General features: G+C 42.1%; 1 protein-coding gene across 14 annotated transcripts in view; it reads left to right on the forward strand.

Moving 5' to 3' along the window:
• The window catches only part of znf516 (zinc finger protein 516), a 138,369-nt gene that overhangs the window by 91,795 nt on the left and 28,004 nt on the right, over positions 1 to 18,570 (forward strand). The window lies entirely within an intron of this gene.

The raw sequence follows: 18,570 nt of genomic DNA on the forward strand, positions 1-18,570 counted from the left end.
GAACATTTCAGTCATAAGCAGAGTTTGGATAGGCTGGGTTTCTTTTCCTTTGGATCTGATTTGAGGTGTGCAAAATTATGTAGGATACACTCTGTAAATAGCAGGATTTTCTCCCCATTGCAGAGTGTCAAAAATTAAGGGACATATGACTAAGGGAGGAGAGGGTTGGGAGAGATCTGCAACAGAACTTGCTCAGTCAGAAGTTGTTTAGGATTTGGAGTGCACTGGATGAGTGGATGGTGGGCGTTCACAACATTTATTAAGTATCTAGACAAACACTTGAATTACCAAGGCATAGAGCAGGGGTTCCCAACCTTTCTAATGCCATGAACCAATACCATTAAGCAAGGGGTCCGTGGACTCAGGTTGGGAGCATCTAGCATAGAGGGTTAAAGAACATGTGCTGCTAAGTGGGATTAATGTAGATGATAATTGATCTACAGTTACCATCTACTCCAATCCCAGTGTACTCTTTCATTAGGCTCATATTTTGTCCTTCCAGTGATTAGTGCAGATTCAGATGAATTCACTTCAGAGTGCAATACCATGAAATTGGTTACAAAGCGCCAGAGTAGTAAAGCACAACATACGTGCCTAGGCTTATCCTGTTTGGCCCACATCCCTCTAAACATTTCTTATCAATGTACTTGTCCAGATATATTTTTAATGTTGTAATTGTATTCACCTCTAAGATTTCTTCACTCTCTTCTGGGTGAATAAGGGTTGCGTCCCCTTTAAGTCTTTCCCCGCTCACCTTAAACCTGTGCCCTCTGGTTTCAGACTACCCTACCCTGGGAAAAAGACTGACTGTTCACTTTAAGTATGCCCCTCATTATCTTATAAACCTTTATGAAGTTACCCCTCAGTCTCTTGCATCCTAGGGAAAACGGTCCCCTTCCATCCAGTCTCTCCTTCTAACTCCAGCCCTCTAGTCCCGGTAGCATTCTCGTGAAACTTCTCTGCATCCTTTCCTGTTTAGTGACATCATTCTAGTTGGGCAGTTAGAACTCTTGGATGAATCAGAGTCATAGCGTCCCAGAACAGTGTAGCACAAAAACAGGCTCATCAGCCCATCTAGTCTATGATGAACTATTAATCTGCCAAGTGCCATCGATCTGCACCCAGACCCTAGCCCTCCATACACCTCCCATACAGGTATCTTTCCAAATTATTCTTAATAATAAAGTGAAATTGAAAGTGAATCCAGGTCCTCCACGTCCACTAGAAGCTTGTTCCGCACTCTCACCACCCTCTTGTGTTTCCCTTAAACATTTCACCTTTCACCCTTAACCTGCTTGCATTTACCCTCATAGTTTTGTACACCTCTATTTAATTTCCCCTCATTCTCCTACATTCCAGGGAACAGACTCCTAAACTATTCGACCTTTCCCTATAACTCAAGTCCTCAAGTCCTTGCAACGTCCTTGTAAATTTTCCCTGCACTCTTTCAATCTTATTGACATCTTTCCTCTAGGTAGGTGACCAAGACCGCACACAATACTCCAAATTAGGCTTCACCAGTGTCTTACACAACTTCAACATAACATGCCAATTCCTGTATTCAGTACTTTGGTTTGTGAAGGCAATATGCCAAAAGGTTTCTTTATGACCTTATCTACCTGTGACACAGTTAACTGCATTATCACCCAGATCATTGATATAGACAACAAACAACAACAGACCCAGTGCCGATCCCTGCGGCTCTCCACTAGTCACAGGCCTCCAGCCAGAGAGGGAGCCATCTACTTCTACTCTCTGGCTTCTCCCACGAAGCCAGTGTCTGTTATTAGAATACGTGGTGATTGTCCATTGTGTCTGACACTGACAGGAAATGTGTGGGAGAGTTCTTAAAGTGGAAAAGCCATTGCACTGGGGCAGTTCCATGCTCTCGACCTCAGAAGTCCAGATCCAGTGGTACGGATAAATCAGCAAAAAGCAGGTCACAAATTTGATTAGCATAGCAGAAAATAATATTGTTTGTTGAGAAGGTATACTATCCACAGGAAATTTTCTGATCTAGTAGTTTTGCATTGTCAGGTATTTACTGGTTATCCGTGCATTTAATTGCTTCAGCTGATGTCACTGCACTCTGGATCTTATAAAGCATTGAATCATTAGATTTAGGAGCAAGAGCTGGCTTTCTAATCACCTGGGCCTGATCCTCCATTCACTGAAATCATGCTTGAGGGCATATTTCTGGGTGTAAAGAAGCCCCATATATTTCAACAAGTTCCAGGATTCCTTGTATGCTCACCCTGTACTAAGCAGAGTAACATATAACAGTGAATTCTAACTTTTTGGTCATAGTTGCTCCTGAATTCCTCATTGAATTTATTAGTGGCTATCATATATTCATGAGTCCTGGTTCTGTCCGTGCCCTTGAGTGTAAGTGTCTGTTCTGCAGCTATCTTTCCGAACCTTTTCATATTCATAAAGTGCCATCAGGTCCCACTTCAGTGTTCATTTTTCTAAAGAGATGAGCTTGTCATTCCCGATGGTTAGATCAGGGTGAGATGGTGGTGCAGTGGTTTAATTACTAAACTAATACCCAGAGACGCGATTTCAAATCCCACTGTAGAAGATGTAAAAAATACATTCAGTTCATAATGTATAATTTAATTTTAAAAATAGCCTAGGAAGTAAAGGTGATCACAAAACATTTGTTGTAAAACCCATCTGTTTTATTAATGTCCTAACTTCTTCCTACATGGATTCATGGAGTTACTCAGCATAGAAACAGGTCCTTCATCCCAACTTGTCGATGTCAAACAAGACGCCTGTCTATACTAGTCCCATCTGCCTGCATGGACCCATACCTCTCTGATCCTTCACCTTTGACCCTTGTCCTGTGTCTCTCTATTCATTTCTTATCCATGTACCCATCTAAAGGCCTTTTGAATGCTAAAATTGAACTTGTTCTGGTCGCTCACTCCATATGGACATCACCATCTATCTGGAAACACTTGCCTCTCAGATCCCCTTTGAATCTTTCCCCTCTTACCCTAATACTATGTCCTCTGGTTTTAGACTACTGTACCCTGAGAAAAAGACAGTGACTATACACCCTGTCTATGCCTTTTGGAGTTTTTAAATATCTGTAAGATCACGCCTTAACCTCCTCCTCTGCAGAGGAAACAAGCCCAACCTTTCTGGTCTTTCCTTTTAACTCAAACCATCCAGACAGACAACATTGTGAATCTTTGCTGCCCTTCTCTGTCTTCATCACACTCTTGCAATAGCAGGGCCAGCAGAACTGCATACAATACTCCACGTGCAGCTTAATCAGTCTCACCTCCTATACTCAAAGCCTCAGCCGATGAAAGCAAACATACCATTTGCCTTCTTCACCACTATATCTACCTGTGTTGCCACTTCCCGAGAACTATGCGTTTCTGCCTCAAAATCTTGCAGTTTATTAACACTACCCAAGGCCAGCCATGCACTGAGTATGACCTGGCCTGTCTACAGTCCTTATATAGTTTGGTCTTCTATAAATATAGACCCAGCCGCACCCAATTACTGTCTCCATTATTCCAGGAAGCCACTCAGCACAAGGAAATTAGAAATGGGGAAGAAAGCTGGATGCTACAGAAAAATTCATAAATCAAAAACAAATCTCAAGTTCAAGTGTAAGTTTAGGAAATTTGCTGTGCATTTCCTTTGGCTATGAATCCTTTTGATAATATGAAGATCAGAACTTTGCACAGGTCTGCAGGTGTGATCTAATAAAGATCCTGTACAAATTTGCTGTAACTTTTCAGTAAAATTAATTACAACAGACTATGACATGCAGAGCAACACACACAAAATGCTGGAGAACTCAGCTGGTCAGGCAGCATCTATGGAAATGAATAAACAGTTGACCTTTTGGGCCATGATCCATCTTCAAGACATACAGTACTGTTATTGACAGAAATACAAGGTGTATGTATTATAAAAGGAAGAGCAGACAGAGGCAACTTAAATAAAATCGTTATAATGTAATGTTTACATTGCATTAATCCCATTTCTATTCTCCATACATACTCTTCTGCTCCCCCCTCCCTCAGATTCTAATATGCACCTACACAGCAGGAGTAATTTACAGCAGCCAATCAACCTACATGTCTTTGGGAGGTGGAAGAAAACTGGAAAAAGTCACATGGTCACAGGGAGGATGTGCAAACTCCACAGACAGGACTTGAGGTCAGGACTGGACCTGGGTGTCTGGTGCTATAAGGCAGTAGCTCTGCCAACAGTGCAGTCTGCCTTCCTGCACAATTGGAACTGATGCATTGGAGGGAAGACTGGACAAGATAGGGGGGGTGGGAATGGAGAGATATATGGAGAAAAGCGAGTGGAAGCAGGGAAGCAGAATAGGCACTGGTAAGGGCTAGATGGACTGTGGGTTCTGTCTCTAAGACGTCCAATATAAGGCATCATAGGGGAATGATTTTCTAATACTCTAATTTTCAATTCTATGTGTGAATCATGATGTCTCACAAACATTTTGTTGACCGCACAACTGTACCCAGTGCTTGGACAATTAGAGAAATTGTTTTTGATTGTCAGGAATCCATACTGACAGGAAAACTAATTGTAACATTCACACTTCCCTATGAACATCGAGAGAGTCTATTTAACCCATCAGGTCTACGCCAACTGTTCGAGTGATTTCTCTATAACTCACTTTTCTCTCAAAGCCCCCTGATTCTCTTAACCAGGCACTGATGCTAGGAGTAATTCACAATCGCTAGTTATATTAACAGCAAGCACACATTTTGAATGCAAATAAACCATTGCTCTTTGGAGAAACACACATAGTCGGAGGGCGAACTTGTAGACTCCGCACAGACAGCACCCGAAGCCAGGTTCGGCCTGGGTGAGACAGCAGTGCCACTTGTGCAAATACAGAGCATTCACAAACTGTGTTTGATAGAGCTGCACAGCACGGAAACAGGCCCTTCAGCCCAACCAGTCCATACTGACCGAGGTTCCCATCTAAGCTTGTCCCATTTACCCGCAATTACCCCATATCCCTCTAAACCTTTCCTATCCAAGTACCTTTTAAATATTGTTAACGTGCCTGTCTTAACCGTGTCCTCTGATGGCTCATTTCATAGACTGACCATTCTCTGGGTGAAAGTGTTGCCCCTCAGCTTCCAGTTATATTTTTCCCTCGTACTTTCAACCTATGACATCTAGTTCTTGATTCCCAGCCCTGGGAAAAAGACAGTGTGCATTCACCCTATCTGTGATTGTAAATAGTTGTTTTGGGGTACGTCTGGTATTAGGATACAAGCCAGTTGTTGATAAGTGGGGCAGCCTCAAAAAGATGAGCAGTCTAATCCCATTCCCCCCCTAAACCCCTTATCTTGGATATAATTATAAGACAGAAGTGACAGCACAGAATATATAATACTTTGGTCAAAGAGTAAAGATCCATCCAAATTCATTAGCATTAGCTATTTATGCTTTGGATGTTTTAATATTCAGCAAGTGCCGTTCTTAGTTAGAGACGGTCATTAGGAATCATGTCTGATAGTTAAGCCTGCAGTGGAATCATCTTGTGAAGAAGACATCAGTCTATGATAGAAGGCAGTCACATAAGTAAGTACATCATGATAAGTGTGAATGATACATGGGAGAGCCAGAGTGATGAGAAGTGACGGAGACCAAATGCAAGTATTGGGCACTCTGGCTCAAATGTTTATAATTAATGTTGTCACTGATTGCTTTCTTCGGCATAAATGTTCAAATTAAAAAGGGCAGTGGCTCCAGGCAGCTATTAGCACACTCTCTGACTCTAAGTGTTGTATTAAATTACCACTTTTTGGCCACAAGCTAACCATCTTAGTAACTGGTATCTTTTGTGATAGTGAAGTTAAATTGCATAATAGCTTTAAAAATGAGACTTTTATTCACAGTTGGTAACATAACTTGCTTACTACAGCTTTAAAAGGGTTTATAGAGAGTTCCACAATGGAATTCGAAAAGATGTAAAGGAGAAAAAGAGATTGCTTCAGCCAACCAATAGATGCAAATATTATGCTTCAATCAAGTCATGTTCAATCTTGCTTCATCTCACACTGTCAATATACCTTCCTCCATCTCACTCAAAGACATCCAAGTCATTCACTTTGTCTATTCCTCACAGTAGGAAGCTCCGTGTTCTGGTGAAGGGGTCTTTGACCCGAAAAGTTAAGTCTCTCTCCATGCACATGCTGTTGACTTGCTGAGTATTTCCGGTGTTTATCGATTTGAAGCAGCAGCAGATGTATGAGTTTCGGACCATACTCTAACTATAGGCATTAATATTGGTTTATATTTGTCCTATGCACCAAGATACAGAGTTCCCACGCCATTCCAGACATATCATTCCACACATGCATAAGAACATAGAGGGAATAAAAAGGAAAACTGAATGTAAAATGTAGTGTTACATTTACAGGGAATGTGCAGTGCAGGTAGACAAATAAAGTGTAAGGGTTATGATTTGGTATCTGGGAAAGACTTTCGCATAAGAGAGGCCTATTCAAGAGTCTGATAACAGTGGAATAGAAGTTGTCCTTGAGCCTGGTGGTACATCATCTCAAGCCCAGTAGGAGTGAGGAGAAGAGCGAATGACCAGGATGAAAGGAAATCCTTGATTATGTTCACTGCTTTCCCAAATCAGCAGAAGGTGTAGATGAAGTCAGTGGAGGGGAGGCTGGATTTCATGATGGACTGGCTGCGTTCATAATTTCCTGCTGTTTCTCGTGGCCTTGGCAGAGCAGTTTCCATATCGAGCTGTGATGCATCTCGGTAGGATGTTTTCTATGGTTCATCTGGTCGGAGTCATCAGTGGCTGCTGATTCCTTAGCCTTCAGGTGACGCGGGGGCTTTGCTGTGCTTTCTTGGCTGTAGTATCAGGGTGACTGTGCTGGACAAATTGTTGGCGGGATTTGGTTTTGCAGAGCTCCTCCTAAAATATTTGCCTCTTAAAATTGTCATAAGCATTTTCTGAAACAAATTAATTGCATGATCACATTGATTTTAAATAAAATTATACATAAATCCAATCCTATGAACTACGGTCTCTTTCCTGATCGGAGAGAGAAATGAGTGACTCATAGAGAAGAGTTTTACACTGAACCGTGATTTGCTCAAACAGGATGAGACATTTGGTAACTAAATGGGAAATTGGTTGCCCCATTCAGGATCAGTCTGGTGAACGTTTAATCCTGCAAAATTTTCCTAATCCAAGCACCCAACCTAAAGAGACTTCAGTCCCAGGCATGTCTCTGACTGTGTAAATTCAGAACAGTATTTATCCCATGCTCATCACAGAATCTGACAGCACAGAAACAAGCCATTCAGCATATCAAGTCTATTCTAAGCATCAAGAAGCTGCCTGCACAAGGGCTCCCAACCTGGGGTCCACGGTCCCCTAGGTAATGGTAAGGGTCCATGGCAAAAAGAAATTTGTGAATCCCTGTCTTACACTAATCACACTTTATTGTTACTATCAATACCAAACTATGTCACCTACCCACTGCAGGCATTTTGCGTTGGCCAATTAACTCACAGCCCACACGTCTTTAGGAAACCTGAGCACCCTGAAGAAATCCACGTGGTGACAGAGAGAACATGCAGGCTCCACATGGGCAACGCCCAGGGTCAGAATTGAACCCAGGTCCCTGGTGCTGTGAGGCAGTGCCTCTACCAGCTGCGCCACTGTGTTGCCATCATTACATGGCTATGTGGGTAGCAACAGACTCAGGTTATTTTCTCCTTGTGATGAAGGATCTCAGACCCGAAACACCAATGTGGCTACCAGTTACTCTATATGTCCTACCATCTGTTTGATTTCCAAAATGCATCGTCTGACACATATCAGGGTTAAATTCCATCTACCAACACTCTGCCCATCTGTCTATTTGAGCTCTATCCTTTTATAGCAAAAGGCAACATTCTTCACTCTTCACAACACCACCTTCTTTGATGTCATTCACAGACCTTCTAGTCATATCTTCTACATTCACTTCCAAGTCTTTAATATATATTGTGGTATGACAACTGCTCTACACGTGGCACCAAAAAACTGCAGCAAGCTGTGGACACATCTCCGCACATCACAAGAACCAGCCTCCCCTTCTTGGACTCTGTGTATACTTCTCAATGTCTCAGTAAAGCAGCTAGCAAAATTAAAGACCCCACCCACCCAGACATTCTCTTCACCCCCCCCCCCCCAATCAGGCAGTAGATATAAAAGCCTGAAAGCACATAGCACCAGGCTCAAAGATAGCTTTCAACCCACTATTGTCAGACTCTTGTATGATAAGATGGACTCTTGACCTCACAATCTACCTCATTAATTGCACTTTATTTTCCACCTACACTGTAGTCCTTTGGTAGCTTTTATACGTTATTATTTTATTGCTTACTTGTTTGAACTGTATAAACGATATGCATGACAAGCTTTTCTTTGTATCTTGATACACGTGACAATAAACCAATGCCATTACCAGTATATCCTAAACAACGTAGGTCATAGAGGCCATAGTACTGATCCTTGCAGTACATTACTGACATAGAAAACAGGAAAGTATCCTCTCCCACCACCCTCTGCCTCATATCATCAATCAATTTTGGATCCAAATAGCCAGCTCCCATGCGCTTTAAACATCCGACCCAGCCTACCATATGGGATATTGTCAAACGCCTTGCTAAAATCTATATAGGCAACATTTTAATAGCCTGTTTTTATTTAGGGCATCGGAGGTGATAATGATAAAAAGAAAATTGCAGAGGGATATTACAATCAGACAAATATGACAAATACATTAAGTAATAGAAGACAGTCAACTGTTGTGCTGAATCAATTAAAAAGCAGATCCAAAACACCCAAACACTAATCCTTCCTACCTACGCAATGTCTATATCCCTTCGTCTTCCCTACATCTGTGTGCCTATCTCTTAAAAACCTCTAATGTATTTGCCTTTACCACCATATCAGGCAGTGAATTCCAGGCATTCACCTCTATCAGATCTACCTTCAGCCTCTGCTGCTGCGGAGAAAACAACCCAGGATTATCCAGCCTCTCATGATAGCACATAACCTCTAAAACAGGCAGCATCCTGGTAAACCACTCCTGCACCCTCTTCAAAGCCTCAACAACTTTCCTATGGTGGGGCAACCAGAACTGTATGCAGTTCTCCAGATGTGGCCGAACTAGAGTTTTGTGAAGTTTCAAAATAACCTCGACTTTTGAACTCAATGCCTGGATTAATGAAAGTAAGCATTCCTTAAGTTTTCTTAACTACCCCATGAACCTTTGAAGCCACTTTCATGGAGCTATGAACCTAGTCTCCAAGATCTCAATGCTCAGTAACATTGTTAAGGACCTTGCACTGATTCCTTGCATTTGCCCTGCCAAGGTGCAACACCTCAAATTTATTTGGGTTAAATCTATCTGCCATTTCTCTGCCTGTATTTGCAACTGAACTACATCACACTATATTATTTACTAGTTTCTACACTATCCACAATTACACCAATCTTGGTGTCATCCAGAACCTACGAACCCACCCGTCTATATTTTCAACCAGGTCATTTATATAAATCACATAGAGCAGAGGTCCCAGTACAGATCCCTGTGGAACACCACTAATTACAGACCACCAGCTCAAATAAGTCCTTTCAACCACTACTCTCTGTCTTATATGCCCAAGCCATATCTGAATCCAAACAGTTAATTCACCATGGACCCCATGCACCTTAATCTTCTGGATAAGCCTTCGGTAGGCGCTTCAGATCCCTCCAGACTAAGACTAATAGGCACTGGAGAAGTTTTTTTCCCTACTGCGGTCACTTTGCTGAACAGTTAACTGCCGGTTAACTGTCAGCTAACTATTACTTGGATTGCACTACCTGTATGTATAATCTATATTTTCATTTATATTTATCATTATTATTGTTATGAGCAGAGAGACAACATCTGGTGGAAGTAAATTCCTTGTATGTGCACAGGTACTTGGCGATTAAAGTCTGATTCTGATTCTGATTCTGATGAGGGACATTGTCAAATGCCGTAAAATCCATGTAGACAACATCTACTACTCTATCTTAATCAGTCTCTCTTGTCACCTTGTCAAAAATATCAATCCAGTTGAGAAGACGTGACCTGTGCCACACAAAGTCATTCTGGTTCTCCCTAATTAGGCCATGGGTTTCCAAATACTCATATATTCTATCCCTCTGAAACTTCTCTGGCAACTTTCCTGCAACTAACTAGTCTACAGTTCCCAGGATGTTCCCTTGTTCCTTTCTTAAATAGAGGTATTTTAGCTACTAACCAGTCTTCCAGGACCACACCTGTGCCTGGAGAGGTCATGAGGTCAAGGCCCCAGCAATCTTATCTCTTGCCTCCTTCAATAACCTGTGGTAAATCCCATCAGGCCCTGAGAATTATCCACTTTATTATTCATTAGGATGTCCAATACTCCCTCCTCCTTAACCTCTAAATGCCCTAACATATTGATACACTCAGCACTGATCTCCTGGTCCTCCATATCTTTTCCTTGATAAATACTGAAGCAAAGTGCTCATTAAGTACCTCACTCACATTCTCTGCATCAAAGCAAGGGTTCCCCCCCCCCTTTATCCATGAGTAGTCCTACCCTCTGCCTAGTTATCCTCTTGCTCTTGATGTATGTATAGAATGACTTGAAACTCAGCTTAATCCTTTTTGCCAAGAACTTTTCAAGGCAGTGAGCTCTCTCCATGAATCTATAGTGATATCTTAAATGGTTATATGGAAACGGCAAGTGTAAAAGTGAAAAATTGCTTTACATCGGCAAGTGTAGTCAAGAAGGATGATAGCATGAGGACATTCCAAGGAACGTTATATTAAACTTGAAACCTTGTTCGTTATCCTGTGTATGATCTTGACGAAAACCTTCAAATCCAAGTGTACTGCTAACGTCAAGTCCCACTCTTCTATTACATTGGATACATTCACAGTGAACTCCAAAACTTCAAAAAAAAGCATTGTTTCGCTTTTCCAAAATAATGGGATCTATTGATAAATTGAGTACCAGTCTGAAAGTCAAGTTCATGTTCATTGTCATATGCATAGGTATATGTATGCACAGGTACAATGAAAACCTTGCAACAATATTATATAGGGGAGGCTGGGATTAACCAGAGGAGACCAAGAGGATGTTTACTGATAAAAATTAGAAGAATATTTGTTGGGATGGATAAAAGGAAACATTTATAGTGGTGGGAGTTGGGGGTGCAGTTTAATCAGAACCACACAGAGTTAAGGAAATGACAAAGAAAAAAAAGCCAGAGGGGAAATTAAGAGGTATTCTTATGCAATGATCTTCTGTGGTTTAGAATGCCCTCCTCTGGAGGTAGTAGTAGTAGGTTCAGTAGTAACCTGCAGAAGGAAAGCAGGCAACGAATATGTGGAGACATAAGAGACTACAGATGGTGGAATGTGGTGCAGGACACAAAAGGCTGGAGGAACTAAATGGGTCAGGCAGCACCTCTGGAGGGAAATGGACAGTCAACATTTTGGTTTGAGATTCTTTACGTGGACTGAAAGTCTTTTAATCTGAAAAGTTTATCTGAAAATCGTGCAATGGCATCAGTTTGAAGAGTTTCCATATTTTTCCTGTGCGGGCTTGGTGTTTTGGGGGAAAATGTCTTGAATGGCTGTTGATTGATAGGAGCCGTTTTGCGACCATTCCTATCTCAAGCACTGTTATTGTGAAGAGTTGCGCACCCAGCTGGTTTAATCAGCCTTCGATGCATTCACAACACACTTCAAAGCTAGAGCAGAGAATGACACACAGTATAAATTACAAACCAAATTCTCTGCTTATTACTTTATTAGTTAGTTGTTGACTGATTTATAAAGGTTTGTGCACTTGCTCTGTATCCTGCTGTGCTTTATATTAGTCTTGCCTTCATGTACCTTCTCCAGAGGTCTGTCTTTCCACACTGTATCAACGCCAGACTTTTATGTTGTGTCATTTCTTTAGAACTCCTCAATGAAACTGATCTGTGAGTCCTTTCATTTCCGATTCTCTGTCTCCCATTTCACAAAGAATAGGTCACGGTTTCTGTGGGAGATCAGCTGTCTTTCATTGACTGCGGAATCCACTGTGATTACAGCATTAATTTTATCTGTCTCTTGGCCCCTTTGTGCCTCACATCCTGCCTGCTGTTTAGGTTTGTGGGCTAACAGAGCACAGAAGGATGCCACTCATTTCATCATTCTGTTACTATTCCTTCTTGGTGTCATCCATCAGAACTATAAAGGGTGCTTGAATTGATGGGCAGTCAGATAGGGACCCTGACAGTTTTCCATGTTTCCCCATATTAAAGCATCTAAACATACTCGGTTTGCTTCATCAGTTGTGCTAGCATACAAAAGCAAAAACACTGTGCAAAACTCTTTGCATTGTTAAGGTCATTTGGTCAATATTTTCAGTTGGGTTAACACTTTTTCAAGCATACTGCTATTGCCATTCATGTGACACCATGAAACCATTACAATGGCTTTCTCACCAGATTCAGCCCCTCCAAGTCCTGTAATGGAAAAGCCCTCCCTCATCTGAGGTCCCTTCCACAGTGCCTTTACACATCAAGCTTCAATGCGTTCTGATGCACCATCAAGAACTCTCGGAGACAGGAAGTGAACGATAGGCTTTTATTAACAGCAAAAAGGGAGCACGATATCTCGGAGACTGAGGGAGGAGCAGTGCCCCAATCACCTTTATACAGGGGTCTGTGGGAAGAGCCACAGGAACAGTCAGCAGAGGCGCGTGTCCAGACATGTATACATAGTTTACCACATGTTCCTTAGCATGTATTCCTGGAGCCTGGAATGTGCCAGTCAGCAGCATTCCCACACAAACATCTCGAAGGGCTGGAAGACCAACAAGACTCAGGCCTTTCACTTAGCTGATGGCTTCCCAGCAGCACTTGAGGTCTGTCTCAATGTGTGCCCCTGGGAACAGTCCATAGATCAGAGAGTCCTCTGTTAGCTGCTTGAGATGAACCTGATAATGATCCTCAATCCCTTCTTAGCAAATCCACAGTTTGCAAAGAGTTGAGTGGCCATTGCGTTCATAAGGTAGCCTTTCCAAGAACTAACTCTATAATGGGCTTTTGGGGGGTGGTGGGTTGTGGTGAGCCACCGTAATCAAGACTGCCCTTCAAGGGCCAGTGTCCTTTTGCAAAAGAAGTCTACTGTCTTTAATGTCCATCCCTTTGTAAGCAGAGAGTCAGGAGTGGACTTTTCACTCTTTTCACTTTTCACACTTAATCCACTATTCAGGAGATAATGTCTGATCTTATTCTTACTGACACTTTCCTGCACTAACCCATATCCCATGTTTTGTTTTACATTCTACAATATATTTAATGTCTAAGCATTAGGTAGACAAATCCAAAGATTCCTTAAGCTCTAGATGGAGAAATTTCACCTCATCTTTGTTCTGATTTTCTGACCCCTTAATATGAGATGGCATCCCCTGTTTCTAGTTTTCCAATCAGCGTGGTATCAGGGCGATTGTGTTGTGATTGACTTTGAATTACCCTCTACAAAGGCACTGTAACTCACTGTTGCAAATTAGAGATGCCAAATAACTGCTAGAATTGATTACTTATAGCCACTGATACTGATTGGCAGGAGGCAAAATGTGAGAATAAAGGGAGCCTTTTCTGGCTGGCTGCTGGCTGTCTGTGTTGGAACCAATACCAATTCTTTTTACGCTTTATGTCAGTGATTTGGATGATGGAATTGATGGCTTTGTTGCAAAGTTTGCAGATGATATGAAGATAGTTGGAGGAGCAGGTAGTTTTGAGGCAGTAGAGAGGCTGCAGAAGGACTTAGATTAGGAAAATGGGCAAAGAAGTGGTAGATGGAATACAGTGTCGGGAAATGTATGGTCATGCATTTTGGTAGAAGAAATGAAAAGGTTGGCTATTTTCTAAATGGAGAGAAAATACAAAAAAACTGAGGCTCAAAGGGACTTGGGAGTCCTTGTGCAGAATTCCCTAAAGGTTTCTTTGCAGATTGAATCTGTGGTGAAGAAGGCAAATGTGATGTTAGCATTTATTTCAAGAGGACTAAAATATGAAAGCAAGGATGTAATGTTGAGACTTTATAAGGAGCTGGTGAAGCCTTACTTGGAATATTGTGCCAAAATTGGGCCATTGAAGACAGAAACGGGTGAATTTATTATGGGGAACAAGGAAATGGCAGATGAGTTGAACAGGTACTTTGGATCTGTCTTCACTAGGGAAGACACAAACAATCTCCCAGATGTAATAGTGGCCAAAGGAACTAGGGTAAAGGATGAACTGAAGGAAATTTATATTAGGCAAGAAACGGTGTTGGATAGATTTGTTGAGTCTGAAGGCTGATAAGTCCCCGAGACCTGATGGTCTGCATCCCAGGGTACTTAAGGAGCTGGCTCTAGAAATCGTGGACGCATTGGTAATCATTTTCCAATGTTCTATAGATTCAGGAACAGTCCCTGCTGATTGGAGGGTGGCTAATGTTGTCCCACTTTTCAAGAAAGGAGGGAGAGAGAAAACAGGGAATTATAGACCGGTTAGCCTGACGTCAGTGGTGGGAAAGATGCTGGAGTCAATTATAAAAGAGGAAATTATGTCACATTTGGATAGCAGTAGAAGGATCAGTCCAAGTCAGCATGGATTTATGAAGGGAAAATCATGCTTGACTAATCTTCTGGAGTTTTTTGAGGATGTTATTATGAAAATGGACAAGGGAGAGCCAGTGGATGTAGTGTACTGGACTTCCAGAAAGCTTTTGATAAAGTCCCACATAGGAGATTAGTGGGCAAAATTAGGGCACATGGTATTGGGGGCAGAGTACTGACATGGATTGAAAATTGGCTGATTGACAGGAAACAAAGAATAGTGATTAACAGGTCCCTTTTGGAATGGCAGTCTGTGACCAGTCGGGTACCGCAAGGTTCAGTGCTGGGACCGCAGTTGTTTACAGTATACATTAATGATTTAGATGAAGGGATTAAAAGTAACATTAGCAAATTTGCTGATGACACAAAACTGGGTGGCAGTGTGAAATGTCAGGAGGATGTTATGAGAATGCAGGGTGACTTGGACAGGTTGCGTGAGTGGGCAAATGTATGGCAGATGCAGTTTAATGTGGATAAATGTGAGGTTATCCACTTTGGTGGCAAGAACAGGAGGGCAGATTACTATCTAAATGGAGTCAAGTTAGGAAAAGGGGAAGTACAACGAGATCTAGGTGTTCTTGTACATCAGTCAATGAAAGCAAGCATGCAGGTACAGCAGGCAGTGAAGAAAGCTAATGGCATGCTGGCCTTTATAACAAGAGGAATTGAGAAGAGGAGTAAAGAGGTCCTTCTGCAGCTGTGCAGGGTCCTGGTGAGACCCCACCTGGAGTATTGTGTGCAGTTTTGGTATCCAAATTTGAGGAAGGACATTCTTGCTATTGAGGGAGTGCAGCGTAGGTTCACAAGGTTAATTCCCGGAATGGCGGGGCTGTCATATGTTGAAAGATTGGAGCGACTGGGCTTGTATACACTGGAATTTAGAAGGATGAGAAGGGATCTGATTGAAACATATAAGATTGTTAAGGAATTGGACACACTGGAGGCAGGAAGCATGTTCCTGCTGATGGGTGAGTCCAGAACTAGAGGCCACAGTATAAGAATAAGGGGTAGGCCATTTAGAACAGAGATGCGGAAAAACTTTTTCACTCAGAGAGTGGTGGATATGTGGAATGCTCTGCCCCAGAAGGCAGTGGAGGCCAAGTCTCTGGATGTATTCAAGAGAGAGTTAGATAGAGCTCTTATACATAGCGGGGTCAAGGGATATGGGGAGAGGGCAGGAACGGGGTACTGATTGTGTATGATCAGCCATGATCACAGTGAATGGCGGCGCTGGCTAGAAGGGCCGAATGGCCTATTCCTGCACCTACTGTCTATTGTCTATTGTGAGCAGTTTTGGGCCCCTTATCCTAGAAAGGATGTGCCTAAATTGGAGAGGGTTCAAAGGGAGTTCTCAGAAATAATTCCAGGAATGAATGGCTTGCCACATGAAGAATGTTTGATGGCTCTGGGTCTGTATTTACTGAAATTCAGAAGAATGAAGGGCGACCTGATTGAAACCTATTAAATGGTGAAAGGTCTTGATAGAATGGATGTGGACAGGAAGTTTCTTATGTCAGGAAGGTTTAAGACCTGAGGACACAGCCACAGAACAGAGGGACGTACTTTTAGTATGGAGATGATGAAGAATTTCTTTGGCGGAGGAGTGAATCTGTGGAATTCTTTGCCACAAGCAGCTGTGGAGGCCAAGTTTTTATGTATATTTAAGGCAGAGGTTGATAGATTCTTGTTTGGTCAGGATATGAAAGGATATGGGGTAAGACAGGGGACTGGGGCTGAGAGGAAAATTGGATCAGCCATGATGAAATGACAGAGTAGACTCAATGGGCCATATGGCCTAATTCAACTCCTATACTTTATAGTCTTAATTGTGGACAAGGGAATTATAATGCCATTAGGCAGGAACTAGGGAGCATAAATTAGGAACAGATGTACTCAGGGAAATGCACAACAGGAATATAGAGGGCTTTTTTAGAGAACACTTCAGGAATTTCTGGATAGGTTTGTTCCATTGAGGCAGGGAAAGGATGGTCGGGTGAAGGAACCATGATTGACAAGAGAGGTGGAACACCTAGTCAGTCGGAAGAAAGAAGCTTTCTTTAGATTTAGGAAGCGAAGATCTGACATGACTTCTAGAGAGTTACAAGGTAGCCAGGAAGATGCTGAAGAATAGACTTAGGAGAACTAGAAGGAGCATGAGAAGGCCTTGGTGAGTAGGATTAAGAAAGCTCCAAAGTATTCTACATTATGCGAAGAGCAGAAGGATGACCATATTGAGGGTAGGACAGGTTGGGGATAGTAGAGGAAATGTGCCCCGTGTCCAAGGAGTAAGTGGATTTCCTGATTTAATATTTTGTTTCAATATTTACCAGTGAGAGGAACATTGCCTTTTCTGAAGGCAGTGTTAAACAGGATGATATTTTTGAACATGTTCATGTTAAGAAAGAGAATATGATAGAGCTTTCCAAAAACATTAGGATAGATTAGTCCAGGGCCAAGCGGGATATACCCCAGATTACTATGGGAAGTAAGAGAAGAGATTGCTGTTCCTTTGGTGATGATCTTTGCATCCTCACTAGTCACATGAGTTGTACCTGATGATTCAAGCATGGCAAATGTTGCTCCCTTCTTCAAGAAAGAGAGTAGGGATAACCTTGGGAATTATAGACCATTGAGTATTAATTCAGTGGTGGGAAAGTTATTGGGGAGTTTTCTTAGAGATTGGAATTATGGGTATTTGGAAAGTCATAGTCTGATTGGGGCTAGTCAGCATGGCTTTGTGAGGGGAAGGTCATGCCTCGAGAGCCTGGTTGACACCTTGGGAATGTGGGAAAGTACATTGATGAAGATAGAGCAGAGGATATGGTGTATTTGGATTTTAGTAAGGTGTTTCTTGTATAGAGGCTGTAGAAAATCTAGTCAAGAAGAAAGGATAAGTTACAAAAGGTTCAAAAAACTAGGTAATGATAGAGATCAAGAAAATTATAAAGTTAGCAGGAAGGAGCTTAAGAATGAAATTAGGAGAGCCAGAAGAGGCCCTTGGCGAGCAGGATTAAGGAAAACCCCAAAGCATTCTACAAGTATGTGAAGAGCAAGAGAATGAGAACTGAGAAAATAGTGTGAATCAAGTGTGACAGTGAAAAAGTGCATATGGAACCAAAGGAGAAAGCGGAGGTATTAATGAATACTTTGCTACAGTATTTACTATGGAAAAGGACCTTGGTGATTATAGGGATGACTTACAGCGGACTGAAAAACTTGAGCATATAAACATTATGAAAGAGGATGTGCTGGAGCTTTTGGAAAGCATCAAGTTGGATAAATCACCAGAACCAGACAAGATATATCCCAGGCTACTGTGGGAAGTGAGGGAGGAGATTGCTGAGCCTCTGGCAATGATCTTTGCATCATTATTGGAGACGGGAGAGATTCCAGAGGATTGGAGGGTTGCAGATGTTGTTCCCTTATTCAAGAAAGGGAGTAGAGACAGCCCAGGAAAGTATAGACCAGTGAGTCTTACCTCAGTGGTTGGTAAGTTGATGGAGAAGATTCTGAGAGGCAGGATTTATGAACATTTGGAGAGGCATAATATGATTAGGAATAATCAGCATGGCTTTGTCAAAGGCAGGTCATGCCTTACAAGGCTGACTGATTTTTTTAAGGATGTGACTAAACACATTGATGAAGGTAGAGCAGTAGATGTAGTTTATATGGATTTCAGCAAGGCATTTGATAAGGTACCCCATGCAAGGCTTATTGAGAAAGTATGGAGGCATGGGATCCAAGGGGACATTGCTTTGTGGATCCAGAATTGGCTTGCTCACAGAAGGCAATGAGTGATTGTAGACGGATCATATTCTGCATGGTGGTTGGTGACCAGTGGTGTGCTTCATGGATCTGTTCTGGGAC

The sequence above is a fragment of the Hypanus sabinus genome, chromosome 1 (assembly GCF_030144855.1).
Source record: "Hypanus sabinus isolate sHypSab1 chromosome 1, sHypSab1.hap1, whole genome shotgun sequence".
In the NCBI taxonomy this organism is placed as follows: domain Eukaryota; kingdom Metazoa; phylum Chordata; class Chondrichthyes; order Myliobatiformes; family Dasyatidae; genus Hypanus; species Hypanus sabinus.